Genomic DNA, 26,182 nt, shown 5'->3' on the forward strand with positions numbered 1-26,182 from the left:
ATGTAGTGTATTGAGAAGGGTAATAAGATAGCCATACCTTCGCACGGGGATGGGTCACAAATGCTGCATGAGGATCTCGCCATTGTGGAGTTGGTGACAAAGAGAGGGATGCAGGTATTTTCACCTTCTCCAACTGGGGCTCACCTGGGTTTACATGTTGGGCCCATGTTTGCACATGGGGCTTGCCAAGGTTTTCATGCCGTGCCGGGATTGTCCAGGTTTATCTGTCAAGTCCGTGGTGCTAAAAGATAGCATTTCATGGCTTCTCTTTTTATAATGTGGGTTGAGATCCCAAGGTTTTGTTTGGGGGTAGAGGTTAAACCCGAAGCTTGATGAAGGCCCGGATGGAAAAGCTAGACAAGATCAAGCCAATAGTGCAGATGGAAAGAGGTTGCTTGTGAAGCCCAAAGAGAAGGTCGAAACGAAGGGTTCCGATGCGAAGAGGCCCCTTGTGAAGCCCAAGGAGAAGGTCACAATGAAGAGATCTAAAGCAAAGAAGTCTCTGGTGAATCCGAAGGAGAAAGGTATAGATGTGGTTCAAAAGCCCTCAACTGTCCATTGGAAGGGTCGTGAGGTAGAGAAACAACCCAAGGTGGCTAGTAAAGGGGAAGGGAAAGCTTCAATAGAGCAGGAGACACCCAAGCCAAATGCTACAATTGCCACCACAAAAGAAGCCAAAGGAAATAAGAGAAAGCTTCTTGAAATATAAGGGGCCAGTTCAGGATCTACACTCAAGCAAACAAAGGCCAGAACCTCTCAAGCATTGAACGTCGGTCCTGTGATTTGTCCCTCCCTGACCTGGGTCTACATTTAGTCTCGAGCATGCCCATGTTTATATTTGGGTTAACAAGTCTTGCCTACCATTTCTAAAGCTATGCAGGTATGCTCTTTTATACAAGTACAGAGAGCCGACTCATTGAAATCATCCCGACCATGTGCAGAGCTTTATGTTGATGGGAAGCTCATCCGGATGTGCTGAGTAGATCCGGCTTGCCCAAGTAGAAACATGCGGATTGACAAGCGGCAACATATGGTGGACCACCTTCGTAAGGAACATGGGCTGAGGGTAGAGATTCCATATAGAGTGGGAGGGAGGGTGACTCATGCTTCTTTAAACCCCATTCCAAAGTCTACACAAAGAGATAGGTTATGTGCGACAGAGCGATTTGAAGGCGTGGACCACAAGAACGAGTTGAGTCGCAAGCCTATTCAAGCAAGGGCCCTCATTAGGTGCTTGGAAGCCTAGGATTGTATCAACAAGAAGAAAGTACGATGCACCAAAGATTACTTTCTCCTTGACTTTGTGGCGGCTCGTACGCGAAAGGTTGATGTTGTGCAAGAGATGAAGAAAGATGCTATAATGAAGAAGATACGGCAAGGCTACAAAAACCATGTGAGTCTCTCTCTCTCTCTCTCTCTCTCTCTCTCTCTCTCTCTCTCTCTCTCTCTCTCTCTCTCTCTCTCTCTCTCTCTCTCTCTCTCTCTCTCTCTCTCTATCTATCTATCTATCTATCTATCTATCTATCTATCTAATGCCAGAAGATACTCTTGCCCTAAATTTTTTGGGTTTACACTATACTAAACAATGCCTTGGAGCACACTTGCACATGGTATACAAGCTCTCTCTCTCTCTCTCTCTCTCTCTCTCTCTCTCTCTCTCTCTCTCTCTCTCTCTCTCTCTCTCTCTCTCTCTCTCTCTCTCTCTCATAACATGTCTTGAGTTCAACACTCCTCACATGGTTGGGATAGTGTCCTATGACATTAAAACCCTCTTTTTCTTCTTCTTCTTCTTCTTCTTCTTCTTCTTCTCTTTCTCTCTCTCTCTCTCTCTCTCTCTCTCTCTCTCTCTCTAAGATTGATAGGCAATATTCTATTAATTTCAAGCTTAAATACTTCATAGTTATGTTTGACAAGAGTGACAAGATGTGTATTGCCCACCTTTGTTTTATTTGTGCCCCCTTCTTCAAGACGGCATATAGCTAGCTTTTATATGAAAACTCGACAATGTTTGTAGCAATGCCATCCTTCCCGATGTCCCAATGCTACCAAACATAGCTACTAGCTCTCCGCCTGACATCTTCCTTTTCTTGCCCATCTATGAACACTCGAGATGATATTTTTTCTAAGAACCTGGAAATGTACACATGGGTGGTAAATGAGAGGTAAATTGACCATATTTGAATGCTTTGGCTGAGTTTTGCCACCATTTTAGTAGCTCCAAACAAATTCAATCGAATCAAGCGCCTCCAAGCAACCTTGACTGGGTCATGGAAGAGAACGCGACCTCAAAGCTCGCCTTTGCAAGCTCGAGGCACGATTTGACTCCATGGTCAATCTCACCACCAACAAAGTGAAAGAAGTCGAAGCGAAGACCATCGAAACCCACTCGGCAACAATTGCAAAGGTGAAGACATGTGTGGTAGTAGAGCTTTGAGAACAACGACTCCAAGAAGAAAATGCCCTCAAGGTGCACATTGGTGGACTACGTCAAGCATGGGATACGACCGAGAAAGACTTCTCGGAGCGCATCAATTTTCTCAACGGAACTCTCCAACCGATCCAACTTGAGTACAACGTAATAGAGTGTATCACTTTGGGAGGCCCTAACAAGTGCATACCAAGTGGACATGCCATCCTTGAATTCGAAATTCGAGAGGGTCAGCTCAAGCTTCTTCAACAATCACGTCTTCTCGAAGATACCAAGCTTTGGATTGCAGAAGAACTCACTCCGTTACAAAAACACAAAAGTGAAGAGCTCAAGAAGGTACGTGAAGCACGCAAAGAAGGAAAATGGGCAATCTATCAAGGCGGTAAATCCATCATCCAGGAGTTTTGAAATCCCAAACCGGCCCTCCCCACAGTTGACTCCCCCTAGGTTTCTATTTTCTTCTCTCATCACCTTAACGGACCCTCAGTCCCTAACTGATATGTATCGTCATCTTTCGCTTAATGTGCAACCGTTGCAATGTCTGTTTTTGGTCCCATAGGTCATATCTGACCTCCGTGGACAATAATTCAATCTATCTATCTATCTCCACCACTAATGCATGGGTTTACCATTGCCCTTAACTGCCTGGGTTTACACTAGGCTGTCTATGCCTTGGTTTACACTTGCATATGGTATACAAACTCTCTCTCTCTCTCTCTCTCTCTCTCTCTCTCTCTCTCTCTCTCTCTCTCTCTCTCTCTCTCTCTCTCTCTCTCTCTCTCTCTCTCTCTCTCTCTCTCTCTCTCTCTCGCAGCACATGTAGAAATGCCTTCACGGAAGGGAAAGTTCCATCAGAAACATTGGTTCATGTAAACTTGAAGAAACTTTACAAGTCTCAATTTTAGAAAATTGGGAGTTGTTCGACAAAAAAAAAAACCTAATTCTTAGAGAGAAGCATAGAGTAAAACTTGGGCTGATTTACATAGACTTGTCCTCCTTGTCGTGAAGGTAGTGGCAATAGTGCTTGGTACGTTTGGCACAAGTCCACACTCTTGGTCCACCAACAATACATTGCCCCTTTGATGCTTCTTCCTAAGCATGCCCATTTTTGTCGAGGGTTAAGGCCTTCCAATAGCAATGAATATGATGAATCCAATGAAGTATAAACCTAGGCCTAGGCACGCTAGACATAAACCTAGGTATGATCAAACCATTTCACATTTCAATACAAAAGATATAAACCCAGGGACACAAAGCCTCATTAGGATAAACTATCTCTCTCTCTCTCTCTCTCTCTCTCTCTCTCTCTCTCTCTCTCTCTCTCTCTCTCTCTCTCTCTCGGCATATGTACAATTGTCCACACAAAAGGGAAAGATAAGAAAAAAACACAAGTTTTTGGAAACACGGGTAACATTGAATCTTTTGGTTTCAAAAATTTACAATGTTTGTTTAAAACTTTATAAAAAAAATTTAAAATCCCAATATTTAGATAAAAGCACAGAGTCAGACTCGAGAAAGTTAAGAGTTTTTCACCTTAATGCCCACACTCTTGGAATTAGGGTTGCAAGGAAACACACACATCTTGGAGAAGACAAAGGAAGCTCAAGGCACACAATAGAGAGTGTATTACTAAGTGTGCAATGGAAAGATGGATAGCCCTAGAGTGATGGGCGTATATACAATGCACAGGGGGGAAAACCTCTTAAAGAGGGAAAAAATTCCACGGCGGTCCTAGTGTGTTCACACACATCACTACCACATGTATATGGTAACAAATACCCCCTGGAGAGATGCGGTGAACGAGAGCTAGTGAGGCAGTCTGGGCCAGGCAACAAGAGAGGCGACCTCTAAACACCCCTCAAGGCTCCCGTGCTGCTCAATTAGGGCTGGGGCAACCACAAGCACAACACAACAACACACCCACAACCAAATCCAAACAAGATAGGGGCACCACCTAGTTATGGTATGCGAACTAAGACGCAAGAGAGATTTTGTCACAACCGAGAAGATGCGCCACAAAACACACATAAGCAACCTCACACCAAGACGCACACAAAATGGACCAGAGAGAGAAAGAGAAAAGGGAAAACAGAGAGGAATGGATCTTGTGTAATACCTTATTTGTGACTTGCAAATGGAGATGGCTCCTTATGATGCTATCGTAGAGCTTGTACAAAACTAACTCAATGCTTAGTGAAATGCTAAACACTGCCAACACACACACATTGTCTTAGGGTGTGGGAGACCTCTCACCACAATACCCTCTTACAATCGACACAAAATTGGCAATGAAAACACACTAAAACGCTTTCTAAAACAAGATCAAACGATAGAAACTTAAAATACACAAGCCACCTTGAATTCACCAAACCGTATTGCACAAATGGAAGGACGAAGATTTGAATGTCGAATCACGCCTTTGATGCACCAAACCTCAATTTATTGATGATGGAGGGGCATATACAATAGTGGTTTTGAGATTTTTTGAACTCGCGCTCTCTCACTTGCAATGTGTAGCTTGAAAGCTTCTCTCACACCAAAAGTGAAGCTCACAAAGTGGTTGCTACGCCTAAGTCTCTCCTCACGCATAGAGTGTTGGGGTGCTATGTGAGATATTGAAGATTGTTTTACAAGAAGGAGAGGGGCCTATTTATAGGTTGGAAACCCCTCATTAAGATTATTAGAAATCCTAATTTACAAGCAAACAAATCTGGATAATGATTTTTTAATGAATATCAAAACATTGCGGGCCTTCTTTGTCTGCTTGAGTCATGGATGTGGGCTCAAAAGAGAGCATTATTGATGGTACATAAGGTGAAAGTAGAGTTTTAAGAAATGAGAGAGAGAGAGAGAGAGAGAGAGAGAGAGAGAGAGTTACTATGCACATGTCTTGAGGTGAGGTGTCTTTTATGGTTAGGTCAATGGCTATTTTGTGTTAGTATGTTAGTGGTTGGTGTTAGTAATCACTAGAAAGTTAATGTTATATTTACAATGGGTAGAATGAGGTGGATGGTTGAAGTAAGATGGTTTAATGAAGTGAGGAAATCCTTGTGATGGTGAAGCTTGAAGAAGGACTTACTTGTGTAGGTTCTCAAAATGATTATCAATCCTCTTCGTCTTCTTCTCTCCTTTATGCCACCATTGTCAAGGTTGATTATCGCGCTGAAAATGTCAATTCGGTTGATGAAATTTCTCAATTTGCAGAGGTTAAACATGTTTTACACGCTGAATTTATGTATATAGAGAGGGGTAAGATGGAATTGTATTTTGGAAGTAATAGAGAGAGGCATAGAGATGGTGTATGTACATGTAGAGCTCATATGAGAGTTGTGGAAGTAAGAGGGGAGGTTAATGGTGAAGAAGGTGAGAGAAACCATGGAAGGTGCAGGTTTGAGTGAGGGATTGAGAGGAATGAATGTGTGTGTGTGTGTGGAAGTGGGAAAGGAGGTGAGCGAAGACTATGGGTTACTTTGTGAGAAAAGTCGGCAGACTGGGGTCCACTCAGCATATGGGCTACATTTTGTCTGTTGATTACATCTTCAAATTCCGAGCGGAGATAGGCGCCAGAAATATCCCAAAACAACCCGTTTTTTATGTTGCAAAAGTCTTTTAGTGGCCCCCTCCTTTGTTGAATTTGCACAATTCATCCAAGAGTGAGCCCCTCTTTTGTCATATCACGATAGAAAGCATCCAAGTTACCTTTACACATGCATGGAGGAGGATTATTGATGAAATAAGAAATATATACATGGTGGGACTAGTGTATGGACCATTCATGGATTTTAGCTCAATGAGCACATGGTGTTAGAATTATGAGTATATAATAAGAAAAAATATGGAAGAATTATTGATATGAAAAAAGATATTGGAATCATATGATATGGTCCCTCTTTTGTAGTATTTTGGGTGAAAGAAGAAAAGGTATGTAAATAAAAATAATAAAATAAACGTGACTAAGAAAGTAGAAATCAATTTTTTGTTTTTCCAAGGGTGAGGGTGAAAATGTGGGGGTGATTTGTATAAAAGAAAATTATGAGGTTAGAGTATGTACACATTGACAAAAAATATACGTACGGTGCAAGAGGATGAAAGAAGGAGTACATATGCTTAATAAAACACACACATACATAAAAATATTTAAATAAAATATCAAAATAATTCTAAAAATCACTATTTTTAGGCCATATACAAGGAAATATTTACACAAAAAAGGCCATAATATACATTTTTTTATTTTTTTTTATTTTTTTGGCTTAACTAGCCCAATGACTAGCTAATTGAGGGTTTTAAGGAGACATAGGAAAGTCCCCTAACTCACACACACCTATGTACAGTGAAAAGGTGAAGATAACCACAGTTTTTGAGTGATTTGATAGGGTGAGGTAACTCACTATGACAATTTCAAATAGCCAAAAAACGGCTATCATTAGCCCTCCCCCAGGATGATGGTATATTCATGTACCATCATAGAGCATCTTTTCCAAAGAGTGTGCTTCAGAGTCCTTGACGAGATCTTCATTGTTTGGCCCCTTAGCATTTTGGCTGGAGTTACACTCATGCTTCGTGGAACAATTCTTACATGAGATAGCCGCCTTTGACAGTGGGTAGTAGGGTGTGCTATGATGATGTAGAATGTGAAGCTCTTCACTAACTTCTGTGAGTAAACCCTTCTTGAACCCTAGACCATTATCAGACACAATCTCCAGAGGTGTGTCAAATCTACAAAAAATATTAGTGTGGACAAACTTGCTCACTGTTTTCCCATTTACCCTTGCCACACTTTGAGCCTCTATCCTAGTCATGTAATCTACAGCCACTAGGATGTAGAGTTTACCATTTTTTGTTCTAGGAAGAGGACCCATATCATCAATGCCCCACTTTTCAAAGGGTCCATTTGCAAGCACTATTTGCCTCGGACCATGCACCAACCTTCTATTTCTATTTACCTAACAATTGTGACAACTTTTACACCAATGTTGGACATCTACATGCAAGCTTGGCCAAACATACCCCGCAAGTAAAATCTTCCTCACAGTTAACTCTTGGGCAAAATGACCACCACATATCTCTTCATTAAAACCTTTTAGAATGGCTGAAATTTCCTTGATAGTTGGTACTCTTCAGCACACTTGATCCCTCCCTCTTTGGTAGAGGGATCCTTCTAGGAAGAGATAAAAACTTGCCTTCTTCATGAGTCTCCTCTTCTGAGCTTTTGTGAAGTCTTGTGGAAACTCGCCCTCCAAAATGTAACCAATAATGGGAGCCAATGACTCCAATCCCTAGTATCTTGGTTGCTTGACAGCTTCTGCCACCATGACGACCTGCACTTCTTTCTCAACACATGTAACTGCTTGTTGTGCAAGTAGATCGGCATCTTCATTTTGTTTCCTAGGAATATGATATAGTTATACTTCTTCAAATTGATTAAACAACCTACGGATGACATGAACCTTTGTCCTTAGGCTTTCATTCTTGCATGCCCAAATGCCTAAAATCTGCTTCACAATGAGAAGTGTATCCCCCTTTACCATGAGACGTTGTATACCTTGGCCAATGCATACCTTTAAACCATGAGGTAGTGTCTCATATTCTGCTTCATTGTTGCTAGTTGAACCTCGTAGATTGACCTTTTCTTTCATGACCACCTGGAGGGGAAAGTGGTCTCTTTTTGTTGCCTCATTCAGTGGACGGTAATCCACACACACTCTCCACTTGCAGTTTTTCTTGGGAGTGACAACAATGGGAGAGACCCACTCTGAATTCTCCACTGGATAAATGAAACCTGCTACTAGAAGCTTTCTTACCTCCTTGAGTAAAGCCTGCTCCTTGATGACTCCTAACCTTCCTAGCTTTTGAGTCTTAGGTGTGGCCTCTGGCTTCAACTCAATCTTGTGTTGAATAGCATCTACTCCACACACATCAGTGTAGTCTTTAGCAAAAATCCTAGGAAATTTCATTAACACACATTTGAACTCCTCTCTTTCGTCCTTTGTAAGTGTTGTAGACAACATACCTTCTAACATTCCTTCATCTTCCACATTTTGGTTCTCTTGAGTACCTACCTCTTCCAAACCTTGACAAGAGGTCTCTTGGCTGGTTGGATTAAACCTTACCCCCATGACTTCAATGGAAGACTCCTCCTTAATAATGCTACCGCTACTTTCTTCTTCTGAAGTGTTATCGGTCCATTCTTCTTCAATCTCACTTTGAGATGATTCTTCATGGAGTTCCTCTTGGCGTTTCTCCTTCATGTCAAACACAACCTTCTTATGATTGTCATTCCTGAAAATTAATCTTCCACTCTCTCAATCCTGCAAAGCTCGCATTTTCATTATCCATGGTCTTCCTAGGATAAATGGGTAACCATTTCCTTTGGTAGACATAACATAGAAATCCACTGCCTTCTTAATGCCAAAGGCCTCCACAAAAACATTTTTGCAAATGCCTACGCAACTACCCTTGCTATTGTTTTCCATTTTCACTTTAATTTCAGGTGTTTCATGGATGTGCATGCCTAGTCTTTGCGTGAGTCCCTCTGTCATGATGCAAATTTGTGCACCCCCATCCACTAAACCTTTCCTGACCAACCTTCCTTTGATGTAACAATCTAGCATAGGTGTAATATCCTTTTTCATTTCAGCATGTGCAATTTTTACAACAGGCACACTCTCTTTTATCTTTCTCCTAGTGCTAACCACTTTCGTTAAATCTCTCCTAACTTGTGAGCATAATGCAAGAAACTGAGGCCATGAGATATCAGGACCCTTACCTCTCATGTCTTCCAACAAGTTGTATGGATCCATACCATGTACAAGAGGGAAGTCTTGGATATTGATACGACGTCGATTCCTCTTAGCTTCCTTGGTCTCCTTTGCCTTCTTGCCTCGTCCATGGTCACTCTCTGATGTGACTCCTTCTTTCTCTATACCTTTTCCTTGGCCACGCTTAATTCCATTTGCTTCCATGCCAACCTCATGTGAATTTGTCACCTCTACCACATGCACATTTAGATCTGGCAAAGGTGGAACTCCTTCTACCCCTTGTGGAGGTGGTCTTGGTCCATTTGGCCTTTGTAGAAGCCTTGGTTGTTGACCAGTTCCTTCACTTGCATTCATCAATGGGTAATTCAAGTTAGGTCTCCCTGGCTTCCACGGGGCCAAGGACAATTATACATCCCATGTCCAGACTCTCCGCAATTCTAACATTGCAAGACTCTCCTAGGTCGTGGCTCTCTCTCTCTTATGGTTTCTTTGCTTGTCCCTTTGGACCTACATCTTGTGCAAGGTGAATTGACAGGCTGCTTAAAGATTCATTTAACTTCTCAATCATTTCAGTCGTTACCTCAGGAAGCTCCCTAGATGTTGATGCTTGTGACTTACCTTTGGGTCTAGGCCTTCTATTGGAACCTCTCCCCTTAAGCACTTGAGTTTCCTATACTTCTCAGTAGCCCTAGTTTTTGCTGCATCAAAGGTAGCAAGGGTACCCGCCTCAACTCTTACCTTAAGGTCAGGAAAGAGTATGACTATGAACCTCTCCTTCTTTAGAAATTTTGCACCATCACCAGGACTAGAAACATTTCGTATCCATAGAGCCCAAAGACGTAGAAACCCTTGCTTGTATAAGTAGTACTTTTTGCTTATGAGAAACAATATCTTGCCATAATTTTTTAGTGTTTTGGGGATCAAAGAAGTATTTCTTGAAACGATTCAAAAATTCCGTGTAATTCCCCTTAACTTTCTCAGGCAAAGAGTCAAACCAAGTGCTAGCATCTTTCCTAAGGACCACTTTAAACATTTCTAACGTTCTTGATGAGTTACTATCCTCTTGATACGGCAAGACATCTTGAAATTTGCTAAAAATAATTCTGCAGCCTCTCTAGGCTCTCCAAAGAAAAGAGGACATCCAGACATTTGGCATTGGCTTTCCATTGAATTGATTTCAAAGTGAGCACGTTTTTTTTTCTTTAAAAATGTACACAATAATGTTTTCTAAATGGCAAGCTGTTCTACAACAAAATAAAAATATGCATATCAAATGATCTATAATAATCAACAAGAGGCAGGATGACAGGGTTTGGTGATGCAAGAATTTCTCCTACTCTTTGGGCACCAAACATGCACATCATCCGTTGTTGAAAATGGATCTTTCTACTAATTGCAACATTTATTCTAATGTGTGGAGTCAAATGGAAGGAGAAAACCTCTATTTTTGGGCCATTATCCATTGTCTATGCATGGCCTAATGCTTAAAACAAAACAAATGTTGGGGTATAAAGCCCAATGTGGTCGCCTAGGTAAGTGGGCGGGCCGCCAGGTATGTACACATATTCTTTTGTAAAAACCTAATAAGAACTCACTATGCTATACACATTACAGTAGAGCGAGTTCACCATATCCTCGTGCTCTTCTTCTCGCACTCTCTCTCGCGTCGCACTTCCGCTCGTACTCCTTCAACTGGTATCAGAGCTCAGATCGAGGCTCGAGGCAGCACTGCAAGAGGCTAGAGTCACCAACTCAGATTGGAGGGAAATTTGCTACGCGAAGACACGGCCCCAAATCCTGTGGGAGAACCCGCAGGCCTCTGTGTTGTCAGAATTTCATTCTGAGGTCATCTCGGCCACTGTTCGGCTTCGACAAAGGTCTACGCAGGCCATTTTCGACTACGTGGTCTCGGCGGGTGCAGATCTGACTCTGCAAATTTGGGGTTTTCGGCCTACGACTGTAGGTGCTGAGGACATCAACACTCCCAGAGTGTTGATTTGTGGCTGTCTACACATCGAAGGACGGCTCACAGTTCTTGGAGGCGTGTCACATACGACACGAGCGCATCTACACACAGACTATAGGCGACATCAACTAGTTCATCAGGTAGCTTGTGTTTGCTGCTTGATATTCCTGATTTCATCCTGACATTGCAGATACTTCCACATGGGATGTATTTTCAGAGATGATGTATGTTTGTTGAGGGTTTGTTGGCTGTGAGTCACGCAGCAAACAACCGCTGCAGCGGTTACAACATATAGTGGGAAATTTGTGGATGTATGACTTTGTGGGAAGTCTATGTACTGTCAGATTTACTGCAGCCTTTGTTGAGGGTCGAGTGAGGTTTTATTGAGCTGGGGGATTCTCGAATGTTGAGATCCTTTCGGTGATACAGGTCTTGGAGCGATCCCTCGAGCACCCTTAGATAGGCAGCTAGGATGTATTGACTGTGAGTTAGACAGTTGGGATTGCATCTTTGCTTTACTGCCGTTGAGGGATTGTTGCAGTCTATGCTTACAGGAGAGTCAGAGACAGTACAGGTGCAGGACAGGTTTACCCAGAGCTTACAGTGTCAGAGAGACAATGTTTTTTGAGCTGTTTTTTGGTCTGTTTTTTAGTACACCATAGCCATTTTACAAAGGAGACTCTGCCAAAATTTATGCAGAATCTGAAGCTTTCTTGGTTCATTTGACAGGTTGACATTGGTTCAAAGGTCAGTTTACAGGGGAAACTCTGCCGAATTTTTCCCAGGAAAGTAAACCACTGTGAAGCGTAGCTATGGCTGGATCACAGGACGCTGCTCTTTACAATATCAAGAAGCTGGATGGAACCAATTTCCCATTGTGGAAGCAGCAGATTTGGCACGTGTTGGTACAAAAGAAGCAGATAAAACCTATAAAGCTCAAGGGGATAAAACCAGAAGATATGGATGAAGATGAATGGAGCGAAATGGATGAGTTGGCACTTTCTATGATTATGCTGACTTTGGCAGAAAGCGTTTACTTCAATGTAACAGACGAGATGTCGGCTTATGAAGCATGGACAAAGCTGAGTGATCTTTATGAGAAGCAGAGTGCAGCTTCACAGGTATACTGGCTTAAGAAGCTTGTTGACTTGAAGATGAAAGAAGGGACACCTATGTCCAATCATCTGAATGAATTCAACACCATCTACAGTCAGTTGTCAGCTCAAGGTGTCAAGTTTGATGAACCTGTTAGAGCTATGTTCCTGTTGATCACATTGCCGGAATGTTGGGACACTTTTCGCACAGCTTTGAGTAATTCTGCACCTCCAGATGTTTTGAACATAGCAGGTGTAGAAGGAAGTCTGCTTACTGAAGAAACCAATAGAAAGAAAATGGACAAAGGCAAAGGAACAGCCTTAGTTTTCATGGGAAGGAATAAAGAAAAGTACAAAGGTGGAAAGAGGAATCAGTCTCGTAGCAAGTCCCGCAGTGCTAAAGGCAAGAGTGACATAGAATGCTACCATTGTGGCAAGAAGGGTCACATGAAAAGAGACTACAGAGAATGGAAAGCAGAAAAAGGCAAAGAGAAAGCTGAAGACCATGGTGAGAAGAACAAGTCCTCAGTGAAGATTCAAGAAATAAATGTGACAAACACTGTTGCAGAGGATGACAGTCTAGTGTCAGGAGACATCTACTTCTTGAAGAATACAATGGACTCAGCTCTTCTTACAGCATCTGATGCAAATGCACTGAGTGACTGGATTATAGACTCAGGGGCATCACTTCATGTGTCTCTAAACAAGGAGTGGTTTATCTCTTATGTGACCACTAAAGATCATGTTCGGCTAGGCAATGGGCAGACATGTGAGATCTTAGGTGTTGGAGATGTTCAATTGAAGTTTCAGAATGGCTCTTCTTTCACGCTGAAGAATGTGAGACATGTTCCCACAATTACAAAGAGCTTGATTAGCACAGGTTTACTTGATGATGCTGGCTACGTCACCACTTTTGGAGAGAACATGTGGAAGATATCCAAGGGTTCTATGACAGTAGCACATGGAGTAAAGTCTGGAGGACTTTACATGATTTATGTATCAAATGTCTCTAAAAATGTAATCAATGTAACCGAGCAGCCGAACGTTTCTTTGTGGCATAGCCGGTTAGGACATATGTCCAAGAAGGGAATGGAAATCTTGTCTCGTTCTGGTTATTTGCCTGGCTTTTCATTTAATGATTTTGAATTCTGTGAACATTTTCTGTATGGTAAGCAAACACAGCAGCCACATAAGCATAGAAGCAGTAGAAGAGATACACAGTTGGCACTTGTTCATAGTGATTTGTGTGGACCTATGCCTAACCTATCTCTAGGGGGAGCTTCTTACTTTATGACATTTATAGATGATTACTCGAGGAAAGTATGGGTTTACTTTCTCAAGCACAAGGATGAAGCGTTTAGTGTTTTCAAAACGTTTGTGACACTTGTGGAGAATCACAGTGGCAAGAAGCCTAAATGCTTACGCACTGACAATGGTGGAGAGTATGTTTCAAAGGCCTTTCAGGACTTTTGTGAGTCAAAAGGTATAAAACGTGAACTTACTTCTCCTTAGAATCCTCCTCAAAATGGTGTTGCTGAGAGGATGAATAGGACCATACAAGAGAAGGTCAGAAGTATGTTGTCTAATGCATAGCTGCCAAATGGGTTTTGGGCTGAAGCTGTATCAACAGCTGTTCATCTTGTAAATAGATCTCCTAGCAAGGTTTTGCAGAAGGATTCAGTGCTAGAGATGGTATGGTCAGGCAAAATGCCCTCATACAAGCATCTCAGAGTCTTTGGTTGTAAGGCATATACTCACGTTCCAAAGGAATTTAGGAACAAACTTGAGCCAAAGAGTAGAAAGTGCATCTTTCTAGGCTATGGTAATTCTAGTGAGATGGGGTACAGACTTTGGGATCCCGAATCCAGAAAGGTTGTCCGCAGCAATGATGTTCACTTTAATGAAGCCAAATATCATTCTAAACCAGAGAGGGTTGAGGAGATTAGAAGAGTTGTCTTCCAAGAAGATGAACCTGCACGTGCAAGACAAAATGTCAGGGCTCAAGAGGAGCAAGGACAGGATAGAGTGGAACCACAGGTTGAGGCTGAGCCTGAGCCACCTATTGTGCGTAGATCTGGACGTGTCACGCGACCTCCTGATAGGTTTGTTCCATCTATGAACTATGTCATGTTGACTGATTGCAATGAGCCTTCATGTTACAAGGAAGCAGTGCAAATGAAGGACTCCGGGAATTGGCAATTGGCCATGCAGTCAGAGATGACAGCTCTGCATAAAAACAGGACATGGAAGCTAGTTAAATTACCATAGGGAAAAACCGCTCTACCTTGTAAATGGGTTTACAGGTATAAGATCACCGCTCATGATAGTCAGCCAAAGTACAAAGCAAGGCTTGTTGCCAAGGGCTTTAAGCAAGAACAAGGCATTGACTTTGATGAAGTCTTCTCTCTGGTGGTCAAGATGACTACATTGAGATGCTTTCTTGCATTGGTTGCCATATTAGATTTTGTGTTGCACCAAATGGATGTCAAGACAGTGTTCTTGCATGGTGATTTAGATGTGGAAATTTACATGCAGTAGCCAGAAGGGTTTGTTGAGAAAGGCAAGGAAGATTGGGTATGCCAGTTGTTAAAGAGTCTTTATGGCTTAAAACAATCACCGAGAGCATGGTACCATAAATTCCACAAGTTTATGCTTTCTCAAGGCTACAAACGTAGTGAGTTCGATCACTGTCTATATACAAAGAAGGCTAAGGATGGTAGTTGGCTGATCCTTATTTTGTATGTGGATGACATGTTCATTGCTGGCAAGCACTTGGAAGAAATTTCAGCTTTGAAGGCAAAGATGGCAAAATCGTTTGATATGAAAGACATGGGTGAGGCAAGTCATATACTTGGTATGCGCATTGAGAGAGACAGATCAAAGAAGTTGATTTGGTTATCTCAAAAAGAGTATATTGACAAGGTTTTGCAACGTTTCAATATGGAGAAGGGAAAGGCATTGAGTGTTGCATTGCCACCATATGTGAAACTTAGCAAACAAGATTGTCGGGTGTCTGAGGAAGAACAGACTGAAATGGATAAGATTCCATATGCGTCTGTAGTGGGTAGTTTGATGTATGCAATGATTGTTACTCTCCCAGACATTGCATTTGTAGTGGGAGTAGTAAGTCGATACATGTCAAACCCAGGCAAGAAACATTGGGAGGCAGTGAAAGGAATATTGAGATACCTAAAAGCTACAAAGAGTATGCGTATACGCTATGGGAGTTAGGAGCTAAGTGTAAAGGGTTTTACAGACTCAGATTATGCAGGTGACTTAGACAACCGAAGGTCTACGTCAGGGTATGTCTTTACATTGGCTGGTGGAGCAGTATCATGGCGTTCTAGATTACAAGATTGTGTTACTCAGTCTACTACAGAGGGTGAATATGTTGCAGCATCAGAGGCATGCAAAGAATCAATCTGGCTTAATCGACTAGTAACAGATTTGGGAATCAAAGAAGAGATGCCTATGTTATATTGTGATAGTCAAAGTGCTATACAATTGGCTCGCAATCCAGTTTATCACTCAAAGACAAAGCATGTGGATGTGAAGTATCATTTCATCAGGGAAATGCTCGAGGATAAGCAACTTCAGCTTGTCAAAGTTCACACCATAGAAAATCCTGCTGATCTACTTACAAAAGGACTTCCCTCAGAGAGCTTTGCGCATTTTTGCAAGCAGTTAGGTGTAGGGTAGTACATCACTTCTCTACATCTCTTGTATATTAGCTTGTATAGTAGCTTCTCTCACACTTAAAGTACCACATTGGACTTTAAGTGGGAGGTTGTTGGGGTATAAATCCCAATGTGGTCGCCCAGGTAAGTGGGCGGGCCACCAGGTATGTACACATATTCTTTTGTAAAAACCTAATAAGAACTCACTATGCTCTACACATTACAGTAGAGCGAGTTCACCATATCGTCGTGCTCTTCTTCTCGCACTCTCTCTCGCGTCGCACTTTCGCTCGTACTTCTTCAACAAAAATATAGACATCCAAATTAAGGTTGTACCTAATGAGAAGCAAAATAAAAGGATTTACTGAAGCGTTTATCTCGGCCAACCTAAGAGGACCTAAAATTCTACAAATTACACGTTGAAATTGCAAATTAGTACTAAAAAATTATGTGTGCCTTTTGCCTTGCAATGGGAATGAAAGGATCATACAAATTCTTGTGATTCATGCAAACTACTCGACTATGCTAAAGGTTGAACCTACACAAAAAGATACACAAGCCCTCCTCTTTGGGGGCACCAAAATTGAGGCGTTCCGGGACGAGCAACAAGAGAGGCGACCTCTAAACACCCCTCAAGGCTCTCGTGCTGCTCAATTGGGGCTGGGGCGACCACAAGCACAACACAACAACACATCCACAACCAAATCCAAACAAGATAGGGGCACCACCTAGTTATCATATGCGAACTAAGATGCAAGAGAGATTTGTCACAACCGAGAAGATGCGCCACAAAACATACACAAGCAACCTCACACCAAGACACACACAAAATGGACTTGAGAGAGCAAAAGCAAAGAGAAGAGAGAGAGGAATGGATCTTGCCTAATACCTTATTTGTGACTTGCAAAAGGAGATGGCTCGTTATGATGCTATCATAGAGCTTGTACAAAACTAACTCAATGCTTAGTGAATGCTAAACATTGCCAACACACACACATTGTCTTAGGGTGCGGGAGACCTCTCACCACAATACCCTCTTACAATGGACACAAAATTGGCAATGAATACACACTAAAAAACTTTCTAAAACAAGATCAACTGATAAAAACTCAAAATACACAAGTCACCTTGAATTCACCAAACCGTATTGCACAAATGGAAGGACGAAGATTTGAATGTCGAACCACGCCTTTGATGCACCAAACCTCAATTTATTGATGATGGAGGGGCATATATAATAGTGGTTTTGAGATTTTTTGAACTCACGCTCTCTCACTTGCAATGTGTAGCTTGAAAGCTTCTCTCACACCAAAAGTGAAGCTCACAAAGTGGTTGCTACGCCTAAGTCTCTCCTCACGCATAGAGTGTTGGGGTGCTATGTGAGATATTGGAGCTTGTTTTACAAGAAGTAGAGGGGCCTATTTATAGGTCGGAGACCTTTCAGTAAGATTATTGGAAATCCTAATTTACAAGCTAACAAATCAGGATGATGATTTTTTAATGAATATCAAAACATTGCGGGACTTCTTTGTCTGCTTGAGTCATGGATGTGGGCTCAAAGAGAACATTATTGATGGTAGATAAGGTGAAAGTAGAGTTTTAAGGAATGAGAGAGAGAGAGAGAGATTTACTATGCACATGTCTTGAGGTGAGGTGTGTTTTATGGTTAGGTCAATGGCTATTTTGTGTTAGTATGTTAGTGGTTAGTGTTAGTAATCACTAGAAAGTTAATGTTATATTTACAATGGGTAGAATGGGGTGGATGGTTGAATGAAGTGAGGAAATCCTTGTGATGGTGAAGCTTGAAGAAGGACTTACTTGTCTAGGTTCTCAAAATGACTATCGATCCTCTTCGTCTTATTCTCTCCTTTATGCCACCGTCGTCAAGGTTGATTATTGCGATGAAAATGAAAATTCGGTTGATGAAATCTTTCAATTTGCAGAGGTTAAACATGGTTTACATGCTGAATTTTATGTATATAGACAGGGGTAAGATGGAATTGTACTTTGGAAGTAATAGAGAGAGGCATAGAGATGGTGTATGTACATGTAGAGCTCATATGAGAGCTGTGGAAGTAAGAGGGGAGGTTAATGGTGAAGAAGGTGAGAGAAACCATGGAAGGTGCAGGTTTGAATGAGGGATTGAGAGGAATGAGTGTGTGTGTGTGTGTGTGTGTGTGTGGAAGTGGGAAAGGAGGTGAGAGAAGACTATGGGTTACTTTGTGAGAAAAATGGGCAGATTAGGGTCCACTCAAAAAATGCTATCTCACCGGTGGTAGCTTTAAAAATCATGAAAAAATTTGAGGTGATTATTCAGCATATGGGCTACATTTTCTTTGTTGACAATATCTTCAAACTCTGAGCGGAGATAGGCGTCAAAAATCTCACGAAAAAACCTGTTTTTTATGCTGCAAAATTCTTTTAGGGACTCACTCCTTTGTTGAATTTGCACAATGCATCCAAGAGGGAGCCCCTCCTTTGTCATATCATGATACAAAGCATCCAAGTTATCTTTACACATGCATGGAGGAGGATTATTGATGAAATAAGAAATATATACATGGTGGGACTAGTGTATGGACCATTCATGGATTTTAGCTCAATGAGCACATAATGTTAGAATTATGAGTATATAATAAGAAAAATACGAAAGAATTATGGATATGAGAAAAGATATTGAAATCAACGTGATTAAGAAAGTAGAAATCAATTTTTTGTTTTCCCGAGGGTGAGGGTGAAAATGTGGGGGTGATTTGTATAAAAGAAAATTATGAGGTTAGAGTATGTACACATTGACAAAAAATATACTTATGGTGCAAGAGGATGAAAGAAGGTGTACATACACTTAATAAAACACACACCTAGGTATAAATATTTAAATAAAATATCAAAAAAATTCTAGAAATCCCTATATTTAGGCCATATACAATGAAATATTTACACACAAAAAAGACCATAATATGCTTTTTTTTATTTTTTGGCTTAACTAGCCCAATGACTAGCTAATTGAGGGTTTCTAAGGAGACATGGAGAATGTCCCCTAACTCACACACACCTATGTACAGTGAAAGGGTGAAGATAACCACAATGTTTGAGTGATTTGATAGGGTGAGGTAGCTCACTATAACAATTTTGAATAGCCGACAAACGGCTATCACTGGCACATGAGTAAAGGGAAGTGCCATGCCTTGAGGGCATGATCAGTCGAAAAAGGGGAGTAAGCCCAAAGCTTTGTGGAAAGCTTCAAGCTTCTCACGAGACAATGCCTTTGTGAAAAGATCTGCAAGGTTATCCTGTGTTGGCACATAAGCCAAGCTGATCTCTCCTACTGAGAACCTCTCCCTGACATAGTGGTAATGCACCTCAATGTGCTTTGTGCGAGCATGAAAAACTGGGTTCCTTGCAACTGCCAATGCACTCTGACTGTCAGTGTAGATAGTGTTGGCAGTGTTCTATCCAACACCCAAATCATCCATAAGGCATCTGAGCCATACACACTCAACCGTAGTTGTGAAGACTGCCTTATACTCAGCCTCACAACTCGAAGTGGCCACAGTAGGTTGCCTCTTGCTCAACCATGATATACATGAACTGCCAAGCATGAAACAGAAACTGTGTGTCAAAACAACCAGCCCAATCTGAGTCCGAAAAATCATGTATGTCAGGCGGCAATGACCCCCCGTTGGGATAAAACAAGCCAAGATGTAAAGTGCCACTAAGGTAGTGAAAAATCCTCTTGACAGCCTGTCAATGCTTAGACCCTGGGCTATGCATAAATCTCTAACCTGTGAGATTGAAAACTAAATATCCGGCCTCGTGTTGCATACATAAATGAGGCAGCCAATAGCATTTTGGTAAAGAGTGACATCAGCAGGATCACCAGCATCATGTAGACTCAACTTCAAACCTGTTTCCATGGGAGTGGCAATAGGTTTGAAATACTCAAGTCCAAACTTACATAGCAATGTCTCTATGTAACTTTTCTGACACAATCCAATACCACCATCACATTGCTTAAACTGTATACCCAGATAATGATGCAATAGCCCCAAATCTTTCATCTTGAAAGTAGCATTCAAATCAGCCTTAAACTCAGTAATATGTCTCTCATTTGCTCCAATGATCAACAAATCATCTACATAAAGAACCACAATGAGAAGTACATCCCCCTCACGCTTTGCATACAATGTGCTTTCTGTTGGACTGTTACGAAAGCTTTGTTTGACCAAATAAGTGTCAGCTTTCTCATACCAAGCACGAGGAGATTGCTTCAACCCACACAAACACTTCTTACATCTGCACACTCTATCCTCTTGTCCTTTCTTGACAAAACCGCAAGGCTGCATTACATAAACTTCCTCAAACATGTCAGCATTCAAGAAAGCGGTAACAATGTCTGATTGATGTACATCCCAACCAAAATGAGTTGCCAATGCACATAGAAAATGCACAGTAGTCATATGACAAGTGGGAGAAAAAGTCTCTTCATAATCTATGCCTTTTTGTTGTGCATAACCCTTTGCAACAAGTCGAGCCTTATGGCGATCGATCTCACCATCCGGCTTGCGTTTCAACTTGTAAACCCACTTCATACCAATGGCCTTTTTTCCAGGAGGCAAATCACATAAAGTCCATGTGTCATTTTCCATAAGTGCATCATATTCTGATTGCATGGCAACCATCCAATTTTTTGAATTTTGTGCTTCATCAAAAGAAAGAGGTTCCTCAACATCATGTAAGCTAGACACAGCCAAAGCGTAACAATCTGATGCATAAGATGCATGGTGAGAGCCTAAACGAGTACGACTAGACAAAGGTGCATCCAATTTACTGTCACGCAATGTATACATCAGCCATTTTGGCATACCTCTAGCCTGCTCATTTTCAGCCTTTTCCTCATCAAGTACATCTTGTACATCTGCATCAGTAATAGGCTCATCTATAACATTTTCTAAAACCCCCATAGGCTGTACATTTTCCTCATTTGAATTTACATTTGAACTTCCACCACTGAAAAGAGGCAACAAAGTGTCATAAATGTCCTGTGAGGTTACATTATTGTCTCTAGTACATGCACCAAGGGTTGAACAGAATCTTCCACAAACACTACATCCCATGAAACCAAAATACGCTTTGTTTGCGGATAATACAACCTGTAACCTTTGCTTTCAGCACTATAACCAACAAAAATACATTTGACACCCTTATCATTCAATTTTTTGCGCTATGTTTGTGGCACCAAAGCATATGCCAAACAACCAAAAACACGCATGTGCTCAATAGAAGGTTTTCTATCATGCCATGCTTCATATGGAGTGTTAGACTGCAGAGATTTTGTAGAACACCTGTTAAGTACATAAGTGGCAAACATGATGGCCTCAAGCCAAAAAGAATGCGGCAAAGCTTGACTTTTGACCATACATCGTGCCATTTCCATAAGTGACGTTCTTTTCCTCTCAGCTACACCATTTTGCTGAGCCATGTAAGGCACTGTACATTGGTGTTTTATCCCATGACTAGCCAGAAATGCATTAAATTCATGAGACATATACTTCCCCCCTCGATCGGAATGGAGGGTGCCCATAGTACATTTCGAGACATTTTCAGCCATAGCCAAAAAAAAATTTGAAGCACATAAAAACTTTGGACTTTGCTTTAAGCGGAAATACCCATGCATGCCTGGAGTAATCATCAATGAAAGTCACAACGTATAGGTAATTGCCCAAGGACGGGGTTTGCATGGGCCCATAAACATCACTATACACAAGCTGCAACCTGCATGTGGCCCTAACTGAACCATCCTTTGGAAACTTAGAACGTTGCATTTTACCCAAAAGACAACCTTCACAAACATGTTTGACAGGTGCTTCAGGAGGTGGCAAAGAAGCAACCATATCAGATTTCTGCAAACGCAGCAAACTGGCAAAATTTATATGATCAAAGTGTGCATGCCAAAGTTTTGCATCTGAAATAGCCCTTGAATCTGCAACTGCATTTCCAAAATTTTGTTCACACTTGTCATACAAAGTGAGCTTATACAGCCCACGGCACAAAAGCCCAGATGCAACAATTTCATCACCAAAACTGAGATCTTTATTGTACACCTGTGATCCACAAATTTGACTACAAGTCCAAGTCTAGCAAGTGCAGATACAGACAAAAGATTCTTCTTGATCCTAGGTACATAAAGTGCATCAACAAGTATAAAAGACTGTCATTTGTAGCAGTAAGCACTATCTTTCCAACTCCTTGAACCGGATAAGAGGCATTGTTGGCACAAGTGACTGAATTCCCATGAGGGACAGACTCGAGAGAGGGGAATAATTCACGATGTGAGGTAATGTGATTTGTAGAACCAATGTCAAAATACCACACATGTGAATCTGCAGCAACTGACATGCATGCATCATGGACAACAAGATTGTAAGTGCACTCTGCACTAAAAGCCCATTCTACATCAACATCAGCATCACAGTCTCCTTTCATAGAAGACTCAATAATGGCTGATTGATAGTGGAACCACCCTCTTTCTTCTTAGCCTCTTTGGCCTTCAACTTAGGACACTGCTTGATCAAGTGGTCATTAGCTTTACAATAATGGCATTTTTGTTCCTTATCACCAAAATTGCCAGACAAAGTACTGCCAGCAGAAGCATTCGGAACAGAAGTTTTGCCACTCGCAGCAAAACCATAAGAAGTGGCTACATTGCTTACCACCCTTTCTTTGAGAAGCAATAAAAGCCTGTTCAACTGCACGCTGTCTATCTTGTTTTTTCTGGAAAGTGACTCTTGCAATAGCAATGTGCATAATGCATCAAACTTGACAACTTCAAGATTTCCTTGGGTCATAAGTCTCCAAGTACTAGCAAAAGTCTGGTAAGAATCTGGTAAGGCATCAAGAACAGTCTGCACAAGGAAACTGTCTAAAATGACTTCACCTGCAGAAATAAGTTGCTCATTGATATCCTTGACACCAGCAAGGAAATTGTCCATATCATCTTCCTCATGCATAATCTTCTACTCCAGCTCTTTACACAACAAAGCAATTTTAGTCTCATTGCGACTTGCATAAAGACCAGCCAAAATATCCCAAGCCTGTTTTGCATATTTTGCTAAACGAATGTGCGGAACAATGGTGTGCTTCACAGACAATGCAATCAATGCATGAGCCTACGCATCCTTTACATCCCAACAAGATTGTTCTTTTGTAGGCAAAACAACTCTAATAGCAGCAATCCTTGCAACAAGACCTGCCACATCCTCAACATCGCCTGCATCCTCAAAACCAGGATGTACATCAATGCCTTGCACAATAGTCCAGATGCCCTTTGACAGAAGAACATGCTGCATCATGTAGCCCACATAGGGTAATTGTCCCCATCCAATCTGTTCTCAGCAGCAAACATCTTGAACACATCTGTGTTGTTGTCAGCCATGGTAAATGTTGCACCTGATTTGAAAACTGTCCAAAAAGGGGAGAAGCAAAGCGGGAACAACACGTGCTATATAGCACAAACCGTAGACGACTGTAAGGCACCTGCTATGTAGAAAATAGCACTGACAAAAATTCTGCACAAAATGATGAAATAGCATGTTCAGTACTGCCTGTAGTGGAGACGGAGGCCAAAATGAGCCCGGATCAAAAACTCAGCAAACTAAGCTCTAATACCTTTCCCAAAATTTTGTCAACTTGCGAATGCTCGCCAAACCACACTAAAATCAAAGAAAGTGAGGAGGCATGTGCTGGAGCAGCTGGCGACTGAGCCTGGAAGGATGCAACCTGCTCTAATATCGATTGTTGGAATTAGGGTTGCAAGGAAACGCACACAACTTGGAGAACATGAAGGAAGCTTAAGGAACACAATAGAGAGTGTATTACTTAGTGTGCAGTGGAAAGATGGATATCCCTAGAGTGATGGGCATATATACAATGGACGAGGAAAAAAACCTCCTAAAGAGGGAAAAAATGCCCCGGTGGTCCTAGTGTGTTCACACACATCACTACCACATGTATATGATAACACTCGTTTGAGCCACACGACACTGATGCAATGAGGCATTCATGAGAGTTGGAGTCCTCATACAAGATTACTCTCCGACCAATTAAAGCATCATGTCACAGGTGTAATTTATGCCCCATGTCCGAAGTGAGTGGCAATATTGATTGGCATGTTTGGCATTACTCCACACTTTGATCCACCAAGAAGGTCTTGGTGCAACAATGATGGCAATACACTCAATTTCTCTTTGCAAAGCGCACTCGCTTTTGGCCCCTTTGATGTTTCTTCCTAAATGTAACAGGACTTGGTTTGAAGTGTTTTAGCAATAAATTTTGTTTTTCTAGGAAGTTTTGGCCGTTTTAAAGTTGGTCCACTGTGTAGAAGGATGTGTGGATTGTTTTTGTCCAATAAAATTTTTTGATCTGGAAGGCACTTTCTGGGTCATTTTTGAAGGTGTTAACGTGGGATTTTGGAAAAGTGATGTATGAAGCGATTGAAGCCTGTGTTATAAGGAACAACTTTGGTTCTCTGAGTCTTTAGAGATTCTGATGTTTTGATGCTCGTTGAGGAACAAAGATTAAGAAAAAAGTGAGATTTGCTGTTTTTGCATCATTTTTGTAGAAAATGCTGTTTTGCAGATTGATTTTTAGCAAATCAGAGCAGGCTATGGAAATTTTCCATCACATAGCCATCGAAGAGCGCAATGAGAGCAACAAGATTGTGTGAAACAGACTTGGGCTGTTTTGGCTCCGTTTGGGAGTTATGTTCAGTTAAAGACAGCTAAAAAAAAGTTTCAAAAATCTAACCTTTACGGATCGCTTCGCAATCACGTTCTTATTTTATTCTCACAGGTATACTTGGTGCGAAAGTCGAGTCGACCAAACGCCAAAAATAGAAAAGCGGTTATTTTGAGAGGTCGCATGCTTTTCGAGGAAAAGAAGGAAAAGAAAGACGGGTGGTGCGTTTGGGGATCATTCACAGATCTCCTCTTCTGCGAGTGCGAGTTCGAGTGAAACGCTGCATGCAAGCGGACTGAAGCTCAGGGGTGGTCGGGAGGTTCGAGCTCCGTACAACGGAGTGCACCCATATATTTTATTGCTCCTCTGTTGTATCAAACTCTGCAAAAATCCATCAATACAAAGATCTCTTTCTCTATCTTTTGATGTCTATCTCTATTATTCTGTTCCTGTGACAATTGGTATCAGAGCAAGCGATTGATTCTGGACATGGACGGATACGAGAAGAAGATAAAGGAGTAAGAAGACCTGATTCGGCGACTACGAGAAGATCTGGAAATTTCAAATCGGGAGCGTGTTGAGGCTCTGCGGGGCAAAGCAGCACCAGAGCCTGATATCTACGTGGAGCTTCATGGCGAACATGAAGACGAAAATCATGCTATTCCACCAGGAAACAATAATCATTGTGTCGGTGCTGGGGCACCTGGCGGTGGTGATGGTGGTGATGATGGAGATGGTGATGGTGGGAACGGTGGTGATGGACGTCGAGGTCATCAACACGAAAGAGAGCGGGATGACGGCGAAGCGGGAACTAATGAAAGGAGAGGACGAAGAAGGAGACGTGATGAAGAAGATGCAGATGAAGATTCTGAAAGGGCAGCTTTGTAGCAAGTCTTCAAGAAGGCAAAGATTAACGAGTTTAATGGCATCGAGAAAACTGGCGAAGATCTCGAAGCATGGATTGAAGAGTTAGAAGATTATTTTGCATTGAAGAAGTTCTCTGAAGAAGCAAAGGCAAAGGTTGTAGTTGTTCATCTTCGACAAACCGCAAAGCTTTGGTGGAAAGCATACATTAAACAGGGAACAAAGGTTACTCCAATCACTTGGGAGGAATTTAAAACGCAAACGTATAAAAGATACTGTTCTCCACACTATGAAATGGATAAAAGATGGAGTTTTACAAGTTTCAGCAGCAACCTGAGGACGAACCAAGTCTTACTGTACATGAGTATAAGGAGAAGTTTATGCGACTTCACAAGTATGCACCTGAAGTAGAAGGAGAGGCGTTGACAAACAAATTTATCGAAGGGCTGCGTAAAGATCTGTATTATCAAGTAAAGGGTGCGGGAGCTATCGATTTTTTGGATGCTATTGTGAAGGCCGAAAATTATGAGAAGAAGGTGAAGTATGAGAGCCGCAACCCTACTCCAAGCAGAATTATATCTACCGGGCATAGAATGGAGAATAGGCCTTTTGAGACAAACACTGAATTTCCCCGAAGGAATTTTACAAATAATTAG

General features: G+C 41.6%; 1 pseudogene; it reads left to right on the forward strand.

The window, feature by feature from the left end:
• On the forward strand, window positions 1-26,182 carry LOC147464403 (uncharacterized; annotated as a pseudogene).

The sequence above is a fragment of the Adiantum capillus-veneris genome, chromosome 1 (genome assembly GCF_014529385.1).
Source record: "Adiantum capillus-veneris isolate H3 chromosome 1, ASM1452938v2, whole genome shotgun sequence".
NCBI classification, from domain to species: Eukaryota; Viridiplantae; Streptophyta; class Polypodiopsida; order Polypodiales; family Pteridaceae; genus Adiantum; species Adiantum capillus-veneris.